The following is a 13553-nucleotide window of genomic DNA, read 5'->3' on the forward strand; positions in this document are numbered from 1 at the left end:
AAAATGAAAAAAGTAACCGATAGCAGTGCATATCCACATTTTCTACAAGTCTGTTTGTTCTTAGATGTACAAGTTGTTGATGAGTCAGCACAGAGGATAAACCGTTAAAGCTATGCAATTAAATGACCACTCGCAGCTCTGCAGAATCATTTACACTAATAAGCTTAGCCTTAACCTCCTCTGAGCTTCTTTTTTTTTGTCTGTTATCATGATTTTTTTTTTATGAGTTTCGCTATTGAATAGTATCTACAAACTGAAACGATTTGTGTAAAAGATCGCCTGTAAGTACAACACATAGGTGAGCAAAAGACATAAAAAACACTGGAGCAGTTTTCCCGCTGTGAAATTAATACTGTATGCAAAATCCAAATCCAATTTTGATCATTTTTATGCCTCCACCTGAACTGAAACTGAACCTGGTTTATGGGTTGAGCAGATTTCATGACCCATGAAACTAGATAAGACTCCATTCTGTGTTTACAAATGTGTTTTTGTGAAGCTGAAGTGCTGAGCTCCATGAGCTGAAGCAGGAGTGTGGCACGCATGAGTGTATGCTAGTGTGGCAGCATACTTCAGTTTTAGCTCTGCAGGCTGAATGCAGGAGCATCTGGGCACCCACCCTCTCCTCTAAGCCCAGAAAGCACTATATGAGCCAGGCACCAGGTGCTCCAGGGAAGCAGCCAGTGCTATGGTTCCAGCCCAGAAACAACTCTTCTGTCCTAGACACAGACGCCAGACTCTCCCTCCCATTTCATCTACTTGGAACAGATGTTTAGCACACAAAGCAATCCTAACATGTCCTACGAGGAATTTAATTAGGTTACCAGCACTTTGTCTTTCAAAAAAAAGACAGGGTCAGACAGGATATAGCACCTCTACATGACTGCTACACAGCTTCCTGCTTTAGTAAGTAAACATACTATGAAACATCACTGTGAATTTCATGGAGGAGATGGTGTATGGTGATGGATATTGAATTACGCCTAATCTTTACAAACACCAACAGTAAGAGAGAGACAAAGGAGAGAATCATGGGACGGTTAAAAATTCATTAGTGAGCAGCAACAGAAAAGCGCAGATGGAGAGAAATCATGAGAGAGAAAACGAGAGAAAGAAATAGGAGGAGAAATACAAAGAGGCAATCCTCTGAGGAAAACATCTTTCCACTCCTGTCTTTGTCTATTTCTTTCTCTAACTTTGTTGCAGTCTCCCAGTGAGTGTGGAAGTCAGTGGAGCCGATCCACAGGGAAGAGTCGCTTGCAACCCCCCCCCAGCAAATCTAAGGGCCCACTCCCATGCTCCCTTCACACCATAGACGCATTCATTATCTATTGTATTCTTTGAATAAAGAATATTGTACAAAACGAGGCATCTCTGCTCCTTTGTATATGCCTCAATAAAAGGCAAAGCATCGCAAATTAAAATGTAATTTGCGATGCTTTGTTTGTTGTGTTCTCTCCAGCACCTAAAATGTCATAAGGAGCATGTAATACTGCTGGGGTCTGCTGAGGCATGACACAGAGCACCGTGCATCACTGCTGTGTGTGTGTGTGTCTGTTTGTGTGGGGTTTGAGGGAAGGGGGTGGTCAGGGATCTTGACTTCTGTGGAAATTAGAATGTAAGGCGCTGAATTAATTGAAGTGTTAATGTGCTGTGACTTCAGTCTGTGTGTGTGTGTCCGCGCCCCCATGTGTATGTGTGTCTTCACCTCCTGAAAATGCCTCCTATAAAGTGCTTTTGTTTGCTGTTAAAACTCATTAAAAAAGTGAACACCTTTGTGATTTCACCCCAAAGTGGCACTCGCTGGAAAAAGAAAAGGAGGACCGATGTGTAAATCAAGGGCGGGGGGGGGGATTCAATGTGATAATGATGCTGAGAAATGCTAATGTTGATGTGAATGTGAGCAGGGAAAAAAGAGGAACTCAAGAGCCTTAGTTCCATAATCAGCATCTTATCTGAAACAAGAGGATCCCTGAAGCTATGCTACAGAAAGAGAATGATGGAGGGAGAGAGAGGGAAGGAGAACGAATGAAATACAGACCGAGAGATAGGGTAGACCCTGAACAGGGCAGGGATGCAAAATCAAAAACAGATTAAGAAAGGACGAAGTATTGATAAAGAAGGGTTAAAAATGACTTGATACGATTCACCAAAAAAGGTTAATAGCATGGTTGTTCAGTTTTTTTTAAAACCAGAATATGTTTTGTTGGTCTGTAGGAGTGAGTCCTCTGTGGTTCATCCTGGACTACAAACTTTCATTGTGCACTTTAAAACAGGTCACTTTTACAAAGAAAATATGTCTTTGTTTCCCCACAGCAAGCTATTGGTGTGAAAAAAAACCCTCTAAGCCTACAGATATGCATTATCCCAACTGACCTGTAACAGGTACGGTCGAACCCATACAAGTAAAAAGCGGAAATAACAGACAGCATTCTTTTTTCCTACTGATCCCATTTCAGAGCAAAGCAGAGGATGCCAAACCCATAAAGCAGCCTTTTTGTGGTCAAATATAAGGACAGTGAAAGTGCATTGTTGTCTCTGCAGATGCTAATCCCAGTGCTGTGGACAGATTGCGAGTGTTTTAAGAAGATTACAGACTGCAGAGGCAGATTAGTTGGCAGCTTGATCTGAACCTCTGGATGGACTGCCCTGCTCACTCACAGGCCCTCTGTGGGGGTGTGCATGCGTGTAATGTGCTTTAGTGTGGCTGTTTGCGTTCAAAAGGTAATCATGATTGGTGGTAATGACAGCTTTGTGCACATACGGCTTAAAAATGTGTTTGTCTGCGTGGATATTGATTTGCCAGACACAAAGACACTCTCAGTTTTCTTCATAGTTAATAAATGGCAAGAAATAGGGTACATACGTACACATAGAGTCCCAGTGGGCTGTAAAGATATTCTCAATGCCAATTATATGAGTCTGAGATCACACACACACACACACACATGCACGCAGAATGTGGATCAATGAGAAGGGCACCCAGCCAAGAGCCACTCAATTCTCCCCCCTCCCTCCATGTGAAACAGTGGAAGCCCCACTGAAAAAATACCCTTACTTAACATGTTGCCACCTGTTTAATATACGACAGAAGAGTAAATATAAGAATGAGCAGGGTTTTATTTTATTAAAGATTATACCTTTGACAGCGGTTTAAATCTAAGAAAAGGGGAGGAGTTTGTCTTAAAGTTCTTTCAAACATAATATTAGAAGCTCGTAGTGTAAGGAAATCAAACCTGGCTTTCTGCACTGAGATACTCCGATGGACTTGACTTAATTTACAGTTCTACAGGTGGAAAAGGTCCAGTGACCTTAATGCATTAATTGCAAGGCAGTGGCTTCCTAAGAGAGAGACTGTGGCTTCAAGTCCCATCTGGAGTGTTTTAGAGAGTCAAAAAGCTATCAAAAGAAAACTGTTTGCTTTGGCAATAGACAAAAAGACTTGAAGAAGAGCTGTGTGTGAAAGCTAGCATTGCTTTGGGAAAAGTCAAACACAAATTTCATTTACACAATTTCACCTTTGAACTGAATAATATATTTGTTTTTGGGATATCTGCCTAGGAAGCAGACCAAACTAGTACATGCATATTAATTTTACTACTACACAATCTTAAATTCTAATGAAACTGTCCCTTTTTAAACATACTGGTTCAAAATAGACCCAAAAATAACTAAACCTGAGTATGAACTAGTCCTAAAGACAATATAGAATTGGGAATTATTTTGTGTTGTGACATAAGATATAAAGCTGGGGGGGGGAAGACACTCCGCTCAAGTTTCCAGGTCAAACAGGAAAAGAAAATAATGAAGGCAGGGAACTTGATGAATGTTAGTTATCTACATGCACAAGTATAATTCCACTGCAGCTGCCAGCTCATTGTTTTCGCCACAGCTAATTTAACGAAATGCCACTGAGACACACACAGCCTCTGTCACATCCAGCAGGTAACTTGAATAGGCTGTCACTTTATTGTGATGTTGAATTGTATCCATAGCAACAAGTGTCACTGGGGTGCCTCGGCAAAAAAGGCAACAATGTGAATTATAAGTCAAACTCTGTTCATTACAAAGAACAAATGGACTAACATACTGTATGCTATATTACTTTTACTCCTTTCACCTTTCATGATGGTGCTTCAGTACAATAATGTGAAACATAACTAATTAAAAATTACCTCACTATGTATTATTTCTTGGCCAACACAAAAACTTTGTGGTCTACACACCTGCAGCTAAAAGTAAATTAAGTTGTACTTGAACTAAAGCTCAGTGATCAGCAAAAAGCCAGGTCTACACAAAGGCCTCAACATTTCTCTGTGATGGCAGTCATACCATTTAAACTTCACATGATGCATAGTTAAAGCAAGACCTTGAGCTCATTGCAATCCTTTTTAGATGGTGCTTTATTTTCCGACAGTTTGTGATTTAATGCAGTGATTTACATGGTGTCGCTAGAGTTTCTGTACATCACAAAACAATGGGGTGAAAAGAAGGCTTTCCAACTGAGATACAAAATCAGCTACAAGCCAGCTTTTACAAATGCAGTGAGACACTTTAGGAACAGAACAGTAAGCTCCAGCTTCCAAAGATTTCATGACTTCAAGACTACATAAACTTAGAGAACCCTTTCCTCTTTAAGATTTAGTCCAACATTCATTCAGGAGCGTTGTCTACCGTTATCAAGTATACCCAAGAACAAAAATTGCAGGAGGCAGCCTGGGTTCTGAAAAGTGACTGAGAATATGCAAAAGGGAGGCTGTACATGGGGCAGACGGAGCTGAGAATTGAAGGAGGAAGAAAGAGAGCCTTCAACAGTGTTTTCTTTGAGTTTCCTCACAATACTCTGAGGGTTTCTATGACAACCTGGAGTCGCCAGCTGGGTCTATACAGGCAGAAGTAGGAGGTCTGTTTGGCAGAAGAGGAAAAAGTATCCAAATCCTCTACTCAAGTCGAATAACTTCAATAAAATAGTCTGTCACTCAAACGTTTAGAGCTAAAAGTAGCATGTCGCAAGTTTTATTTAAAGATTGGCACTGGTCTGGTGTGGGCATTTTATCTGTGAGTACTGTAGAACTAACAACAGGTATCAGGAGTGGCATAATAGATGAAGTGTTTCCATCTGAAATGCAGTCAGCAGAGCACCATAAATTCAAAATACTCACGTAAACTGACAGCACCTGACAATAAAAGAGCAGTTGTTGGGTAAACACATATACACGGAGATGTGCTTGGGTTGGACCAACCATGACGCACTGATTTTACCACATCCCTAATGACTGTATTGCAAGAAAAATATAATCTGAAACATGGGTATCAAACAAGTATTCACACTGCCATAAACCAGTTACACGAGCTACATCTGAGCAATACACTACGATGTATATAAAGCTGATGCAGCTTGTGCGCCAGACAGGGAGAGAGAAGAGAGTGAGGGTCTGCAGAGCGCCACGGCTTCATGATTAATGCGGCTTTTAGCTGCAGCGGATCCTGGGCCCCCCCAAAGCAACCTGACCGGGTTGCCCATTCAACTCTCCTCCCCTGGATCTGTCGCCCTCTCTCTTACCCCATCAACCAAAACCTAGTGATTGAGGACCATCTGTAGCTCACACACTATTGAATACATTTCTACACTTTCACTTCATCAACAGAATCTCATCACGTTTTGCGTTTCAGTTCATTTTACACCCCTCCTATTGTGAGACAGCCCTCTAAAACGTGGACAAACGCCAATACATCAGAAACATCAGAAGACCTCCATACATAAAAGAGAATTAAAAAGTTTTTTTTATAAACTTGTTTATTTAAAAAAAAAAAAAAAAAAAAAGTCAATCACAGTAAGGTCTCAAAAGACACGTAAAAAAATCTTCAAGAAAAATCCCACAAAGTATATTACGGTAACTATAAAGTCAGGGCACTCTTGTGTCAAATTTTGCCCCAGTGTGGCAGGAAACACGTGTGTTTCAGAGAGAGAAAGGAATAAAACTTATGGTTTCGACACTTTATTGCGGAATCTCCGAGTGTGGGGACGCCCCGTAAAACTACACACGCCAAATGCACCAAACCGCTGTCTTCCCTCCCGCCTTACAGCACACACACAGCCTCCCTCTACTATTTCTCTGAGAGGGTCACTCCCCCCACAAGCCTCAATCCACACACACACACAAACACACACATACATACATACATGCGCTAAAATCCCGATGCACCAGCAGCAGCAGCAATAGATAATTCATTGCAGTGTCAGTGTCAGTGGCAGAGCACACAGAATCCACAGGCTTCTGATCACATTCAACTATCACACAGCGATCTAAAAAGTACACGCCGGCAGGACCTTACGCACAGGACGAAATTTGCCACTTGTTCTGTTCATTTCCATTCTGGCTGTTTGCATTGACGCACTTACCTTTGCACTACTGCGAAAAAGAGCACAGTTAGTTCCCATTTTCAGAAAAGGCTTTAGACTCCATTCATTCCCGTGAATCCCCTCCTGGTTTATTCAGACATCCACAGTGTGTTTCAGCAAGGAGAGTAATCCAGTTTTCCATGCCGGAGAGAGCGCGTGCAAGCTTCGTTACATCTTTTCCCACAATCCTTACAAAACTATGCCAGGCTTCTTTCAGCGCTTTTTTTCTCCGCTCCTCGGTCCTCTGCCCCCTCTTCTTTCCTCTCCCTCTCTCTCTCTCTGAGGTTGCCTGGTTACCTCTATCTGTAGGCTGGTTCAGACCGCCGGCCTGCAGCCAATCACAAGGCTGGGTTCATCTTAACCCCTCCGCTGCTGAACTGTCCTGATTTCCAGCTTTCAAGGAGTAAGGGGAGATGGGAGGTAGGAGTGAAGAGGAGAAAAAGAGAAGCACCGGGTGATGGTGAAGGATTTAAAAATGTCTATTACAAAACTATAATGACCAAAAAAAAAATGAAACAAAAAAAGTGGATGACTGTGGAGGAGGAGCTTACTGGTGGATTTAAGTTTAAAATGAAAAAAACGTGGAAACAAAGTCAGACTTGTGAATGGAGAGGCTGCATCACTGTTGGGACAGACAGCACTGGATGTAGCTTAGAGGCAAGTTTTAAGATGACTGTACTGTCCAACATTCACCATCATCACACATCAACTCTTTTTCTGCACACCAAGTATTGCTGGCACACAAAACCCACTCACCGAAACATGAATGCACCAGCCAGTCATCACCCAGTCATTCAGCACAGACTATTGATTGGTTAACCACCCACAGTTAAGTCATGCAGCCTAAATCATTTGTGAGTCATGCACTTGGCAGATTCACCACAGTGTCTAACCTTCCTGCTCAGAGAGTGGGAGCACACTTAAAGTTTTCAGAACTCTGAAGAAATGAAAGAAAGTGTCCTAAAGACAGAAAATACATCTTCCTTAATGTTGTTGATTAATTAGTATAAGACTGACAAAAAAATGTAATTATAAGAGTGATGCAACTATACTGAGCTGACTGAATCATATTTTTCAGTTGCATGATTTTCCTCCAGTCTCCCATAAGCCTTAATCTTGTGCAGCCTGTCCTCATTTAATCCTTCCCTTTTACTTTTTTATTCCTGCACCTCATCTTCTCTCTTTCTCCCCCAGTCTCTGGCCTTAAATCATCATCCTCTACTCTCAAATGTGTTGCGCTTCTGTGGGGAGTTTAGGAGCTTCAGCACGGACACGATTCCTCTGATCTCTGCAAAGACTGGAAGACACTCGGCACTCCTCCACCTAAAATCTCTTCTGTGTTCAAACAAAGATAGAGGTCTTTATTTTAATGTAAGAGTAGGACACAAGCATAGTGTGGAATATGTTAAAAATATTACTTAGGAATATACAAAAAGTTTTTTTCCACTTCATAGGTCATGCTATCTAGCATAATCTGGCCATGTTTTAAAACATTCTTGCAATACAAATAATGCTAGCTTTTATCAAAGTATGAGAATGATCAGAGAATGATCAGGGGACTGCAAATTCCATTACACTCAGCATAAGTATGAACCTACATAACATAGAAACAAAGCAAATGGCAGAGCAGTCACTCGCTCACAATGTAATCCATCCAGAGAAGGTTAATGTTTCCAACAGCATGCTTAGACATGGACACCCATGCCACGAAGCTCATGATGCCCTATTTCTGTGTTGATGTTAACACTATAAGAGTTTTGGAACTCAAAACGTGCAACAGTGACATCCTGTTACAGTACCACATTCACAATCAATAAGCTCTTTCGAACAACGCATTCTTTCACTATGGTTGTCAGAGCAGACTGCATGGCTAGGTGCTTGATTTTATACATCCGTGGCCATTGGATTGAAAGCACCTCAATTCAAAGATTAAAAGGTGTGGACCAATATTTTGCCCACATAGTGCATCTTGCAGCATCATTGTTTCTCCTGTTAATCTCTGTAAAAAAAAGCCTTTCGTTGCTGTACCCTTCTGTTCCAATTCTTTAATGAACTTTTCCAATTATCTACTGTCACTAGAACAGTTAAATAGTGTTTGGCCTTTGTTTCACCTCCTGAGAAGTACTTTAGCGACTGCTGCTTATCCCAGGAAATCATTACTGGGTAGTCTTCTTTTTACAGGACTTTCAAATGTGCTTTTCTATCTCTGCAAAAGGCTTATACTCATGATATTGTGGATAACTTCTGGTTTGCGTGACTGTGCTTTGGATAGAACTGGTCCAGTTTTCACCAGTTCTATCCAAGTGTTGTTTCACCCAGACGCATACCCCTTAGAAAATTTCAGTCTGGCCAGGATCAGATGCAGAAAAAGTCCTTTTTGCTTAGAATAACAATTTAGCTTCAGACTTCTTCACTCTTCTTCCCTTAGCTCTAAATATCACTGTTCCTTTGGAAAGAGATATATACCCCACCAATGCCTACACATAGATTTACACATATACTAACACATATATTTATTTAAGTGCAATAAATTCTATATCCTTTTGGATTATTTCAAAGTTTTCTTCAAAACACGCAGATTAACGGTCTCCTCAGATAAAGAAAAACATATTCTAATATTTTTGGATCTAACTGTGTGAGAAAGTGAAGAAATACAGAAAACGGCTTTATCTGTTAGATCAACAAAGAACGCTTTGGATTACCCTCAAATTATAACTACAGCCCTTACTTAAGCTGTGTTCAGACTAGTGTGAGACTAGCAGAGACTAGCATTTAGTATAATCTAAATTAGGCCAGAACAAAGGTACAGATATGATAGTAACAGAAGAGTCTCCTAAAAGAAGAAAAAAACATGGATATATTAAAATGTATATTCCTGGTAGAATACTTGGATTCTATTTTTGGCTATTGCCATGAAATATAAATGTTATCACCGTCCACAGTTGGTTTTTTTATAGCCACTGTGCAAGTTTTAGCTTCTAAAAGGGATGTCAATCGTATTTCATCATCTCACAGAAACCTCAAGTAACACAATCCCATGAACGCGACCCCCTGTGTTTTGATTTCAGTTTTTTTTAGGGGGGTTGTTGTCTATTTTTTGTCTCATTACTAACAATCCTTCATGTTCTTTCTATGATTACTGGTTAGATCTTCAAGCCAATAGATGATACTGACATTTGACCAATGTGATGCTGAGTGACTCAATATCGTGCAAGCTTTGTGGTTATAAAATTACTAAAATGTTAGTAGCTTTCATGAAGTTCACAGGGACATATTCATGTTGTTCATAAATCTACTCCTGTGCTTCTAAACCTCATTTGAATAATAAATACTCCTTCTCCACCTCACATTTCTCCCTAAACTTTTCACCCCATCATATAACCTCATGCAGTGCCTCACCACTCTCTCCTAACATCATCCTTTCCCTCCCTGTGCTAGCTGTAGTCAGCTCTCTCTATCTATGCAGAGCCCTCCTCTCTATCTCCTTCCCACACTTCAGTATCTCTGCCCGTTTTGCCGTATCGTCCTCCCTCAGTATCTGCGTCTCTCGCTTACCTTTCTCTGCTCTCAGTTTCTGTCCGTCTGTCTCAGCTTGGTTGAACAGATAATTCCTCATGTGGGAAGTGCTGGGAGTGTTACTTTAAAATGTATTTCAGTACATATTACAGAATATATTCATTTAAATGCTATCTTTAATGTATTGAGTCAGATTGCTCAAAGTGAACAACATATTTAACACTTTGAAATTTGTACTACACTGATGCCAAAAAAGAGTTTATCTAATGGCAATGTTTTGATTAGCGTTTACGTAGCACCAAGTTCCCATAAAAACCAGCAGACCAGATAAGAATTAAACTGAATTTATAGTTCCACAGAAAATTTCGTTTTCACTTTGCTGCCTTACAAAAATTCATCTTAAAATAAAAATGTCAAAAGGTTACTGCTGGTCATTGAACAGAATACAGGTTTAAGGTACCTCCTAATTGGCTTCACCTTTCAAACTCATCACATCTTATATAGAAGAACAAAAGACAGGCAACACAATTTTTTAAATCTGGTACAGTATATTTTGTTAAACAGTTGGGGAACAGTATTTCTTTCAGCTTGCAAAAGTCACTGCATGTCACTAGTAGGCAGTATAAGTAGGTGCAGTAGCAACAGACAATTAGACCTGCATTCAACTAAACTATAAGTATTCTTTATGATGACAGCAGACTTTAAAAAGTAATAACTTCATGTACTCTGTTGATTGAAGAATATAACTGTCTGTTAATTGCTAGATATTTAGATTGTAACTTTGACTCATATTTTGTATTCTAAATTCATCTGACTTGTAGTGTACCCTGCTACAGCCAAGCACTGGATGTTGCTAAATCAGTAGATAGCATTTCTCGCCTTCCACTAACACCTGTCACACACTCACGCACACACACATACCCACCCATTCCCGTGGACACATGCAACTCTTTTAGGGTAATCCATGGGAATGTCCAGATGGATATGATCTGACGGTCAGCTCCAGTGTACTGTTCAAAAAGAATATTTATTTCAGAGGATTAGGATTTGTCTAATTCACACTTATTTGGCAAGGGGACAAAGAAAGAGATAGGAGAGGAAAAAAGAAAAATAGGGACAGAGAGCAAAAAAAAAAAAAAAGGAAAGAAAAAAATGAAGCACAGAAAAAAAGGAAATTTGTGCATATTATCAGCAAAACTGGTCAAACTCGTTAAAGGCAACAAAAGCAGCTCTCTAATTGCTTGAGCATAGTTCTGCAGAGCTGAACTGATGTAAATGCTACACACTACAGTGGGACTATGGACAGTCAGTTCAGCAAAAGCTTGGGTAGAACCTTGAGGCCTCTAACATGTTGACCTACTATAATTCAGATTCAGGGTAAAACATAAGCTGTGACTGGGGAAATTTCTGCATAGAAGGTCAAACTGTATCTTATCACAACTCACAGAGATGTGATGTCAGTGCTGTCACTACCATCGAGATGGAATAACCCAACCCAACAGAAAAGGAGTTGAGTCATTATTATTTGTGTGTCTGCTCAACACAAGTTGTTTCACTTGTTAAAGAGCCAATTGTAGCCATGTGTTTGAAGTCTTGTACCTCTACACTGCAATCAAATATGCCCACTGTGGTCACATGACTATACAATAAAACTGTTACAATCATTTGACACCTATGAATGATACAGTCTCCTCTGACAAGGCATCAATATGTCTGGAGGTGAATTTGAGAAACCCATCTACACAAGATGGGTCTCAACAAAACAAGATTAAGTGATGAGCCAAACGCACACACAAGGATACAATGACCTATCTCATCAACTCTCTCCTGTATTTAGCCACACATCCAGAGTTGTGTGTGTGTGTGTGTGTGTGTGTGTGTGTGTGTGTGTGTGTGTGTGTGTGTGTGCGCGCGCGCGCATTTGTGTCAGAAGGAAGGAAGAAAAAGGGAGAGGGATAGCAGAGGTTGATGGCATGGAGATATGACACTGGACCCCCTTCTGAAGATGAAATATCACAGTTCAACTGCAGCTATCAAAGCATGCCACTCTTCAATAACTCAGATGTATCAGGATATCAAACACCTGACAGATGTGAAGGGAGGAAGCGAGCATGTGGAGATGAGGAGAGATGGCTTTTTGAGATGGAAAATAGATCAGAAAGGAATATATATATTGACTGTTATAGAAATATCCTACTAATGGTTGGCAGGACTGAAAAACAGCACAGAGGCACTAATCATGGCAGCATAGAAACAAGCTCTGAGCATGAGATCAACAGAGGCTGGGGTCTACCACACCAAGCAAGACCCCAGGTGCAGGCGGTGCAAAGATACCCTTAAGATAATTCAGCACATAACAGCAAGGTCCAAGATGCTAGTAAGCAAGGCATACATGGAACGCTATAATAAAGTGACTGGTATAGTATACAGGAACATCTGTGCTGAGTATCAAAATGGGAAATGCCCCCTAGAGTGGCTGAGAGAGGAGCTTGACAAGAAGTGGAATGTGAAGTGACCGGTGGTCCCTGTGGTAATCTGAGCACTTGGGGCAGTGACCCCCAAACTGGGTGAGTGGCTCGTATGTATTTTTATGCACTCTCAACAACAGAACAAGGTTGACTCGAGTAGTTGACTTGGGTTGATTTGGTTTGTATGTGTGCGCGTCTGTGCATGTGCACCAAACTGCAGGGGGTTAAACACAACAATGTGAGGCAGAAATGTCACACATTTATGCTTTTGTCAGGATGTGTAACTCTGAGGGCTTCTGCCTCTGGGAGGATCCATCATATTTCATCATGTTTCATTAAAACATTTGCATATGCAGACATGGGAATCTACGCACATAGATGCCCTCTAGCTACCTTGAACGAGGGGGGGAAAAGGGTATTCCATCCCTCTATAATGACAGCTATGAGCCCTACCACCATCCTAAACTCACTTTACTTTCAGTCTAGACACCCTAAACCAGGTTTTCAGATTAGTTTATATTTGTGATACTAATGTTATGTTATGTATAGATACCAATTCACCAGTTTTAGTCGTGGTGGTGGTGGAGGGCTTTATCAATAGGAACAGCTGCAAAACCTGTGAAAAGACAATTAAAAGTTAAAAATCTATGTACTTCATATATTCTAAAGCTGTTCAGTGGACCAGATTGGAGTCTTTGGCAGGCCGATTTTGGCCCCTGGGCCTTATGTTTGACACCCCTGCTTTAGAGTTTTCAAAAAATGAGAAAACAAACATAGAAATACACAAACCCCATGCTTAAATATTATGTGAATGTATATATGTATCATAATAGGAACATAATTTGGGCCTGGGAAGTAATTAAAGAAGGTTATTAGCAGGAAAAGATTAACAGGATTTTAAGGGACAGGCGCAGCGGTGATAACATTACCAGCAACATTAGCATGAGCTGATGTGTTTTGTCCATGAATTAAGTTGTCAGTGAAGCTTTAATTTTCATCAGTTTTGTAGACTGTTTTGCAGCTCTGCTTTATTTTTCTGTTTATTTGTGTTCATGAAAATTATTCAAGAAAAAGCCTTTTATTTGATTTCTAACTGAATATGGAGCAAACATATTAAGCACCTGCTAGTCAGACATTCTCCTATACTGGCAATGTGTCTACTGCTG

At 40.5% G+C, this 13553-nt stretch overlaps 1 protein-coding gene across 6 annotated transcripts in view; it reads right to left on the reverse strand.

Moving 5' to 3' along the window:
* dab1a (DAB adaptor protein 1a) overlaps positions 1 to 13553 on the reverse strand; it is a 249455-nt gene that overhangs the window by 70485 nt on the left and 165417 nt on the right. For 5 of the 6 annotated variants that reach the window (XM_039606724.1, XM_039606723.1, XM_039606721.1 and 2 more), the window contains exon 1: positions 6404 to 6680. The exons of the other annotated variant lie outside the window; for it this stretch is intronic. The gene's annotated coding sequence lies outside the window, so the exon portion shown is untranslated. Of the gene's footprint in view, positions 1 to 6403; positions 6681 to 13553 lie in introns of those variants that run through there. 6 annotated transcript variants of the gene reach the window in all.

The sequence above is a fragment of the Oreochromis aureus genome, linkage group 23, assembly GCF_013358895.1.
Source record: "Oreochromis aureus strain Israel breed Guangdong linkage group 23, ZZ_aureus, whole genome shotgun sequence".
In the NCBI taxonomy this organism is placed as follows: Eukaryota; Metazoa; Chordata; class Actinopteri; order Cichliformes; family Cichlidae; genus Oreochromis; species Oreochromis aureus.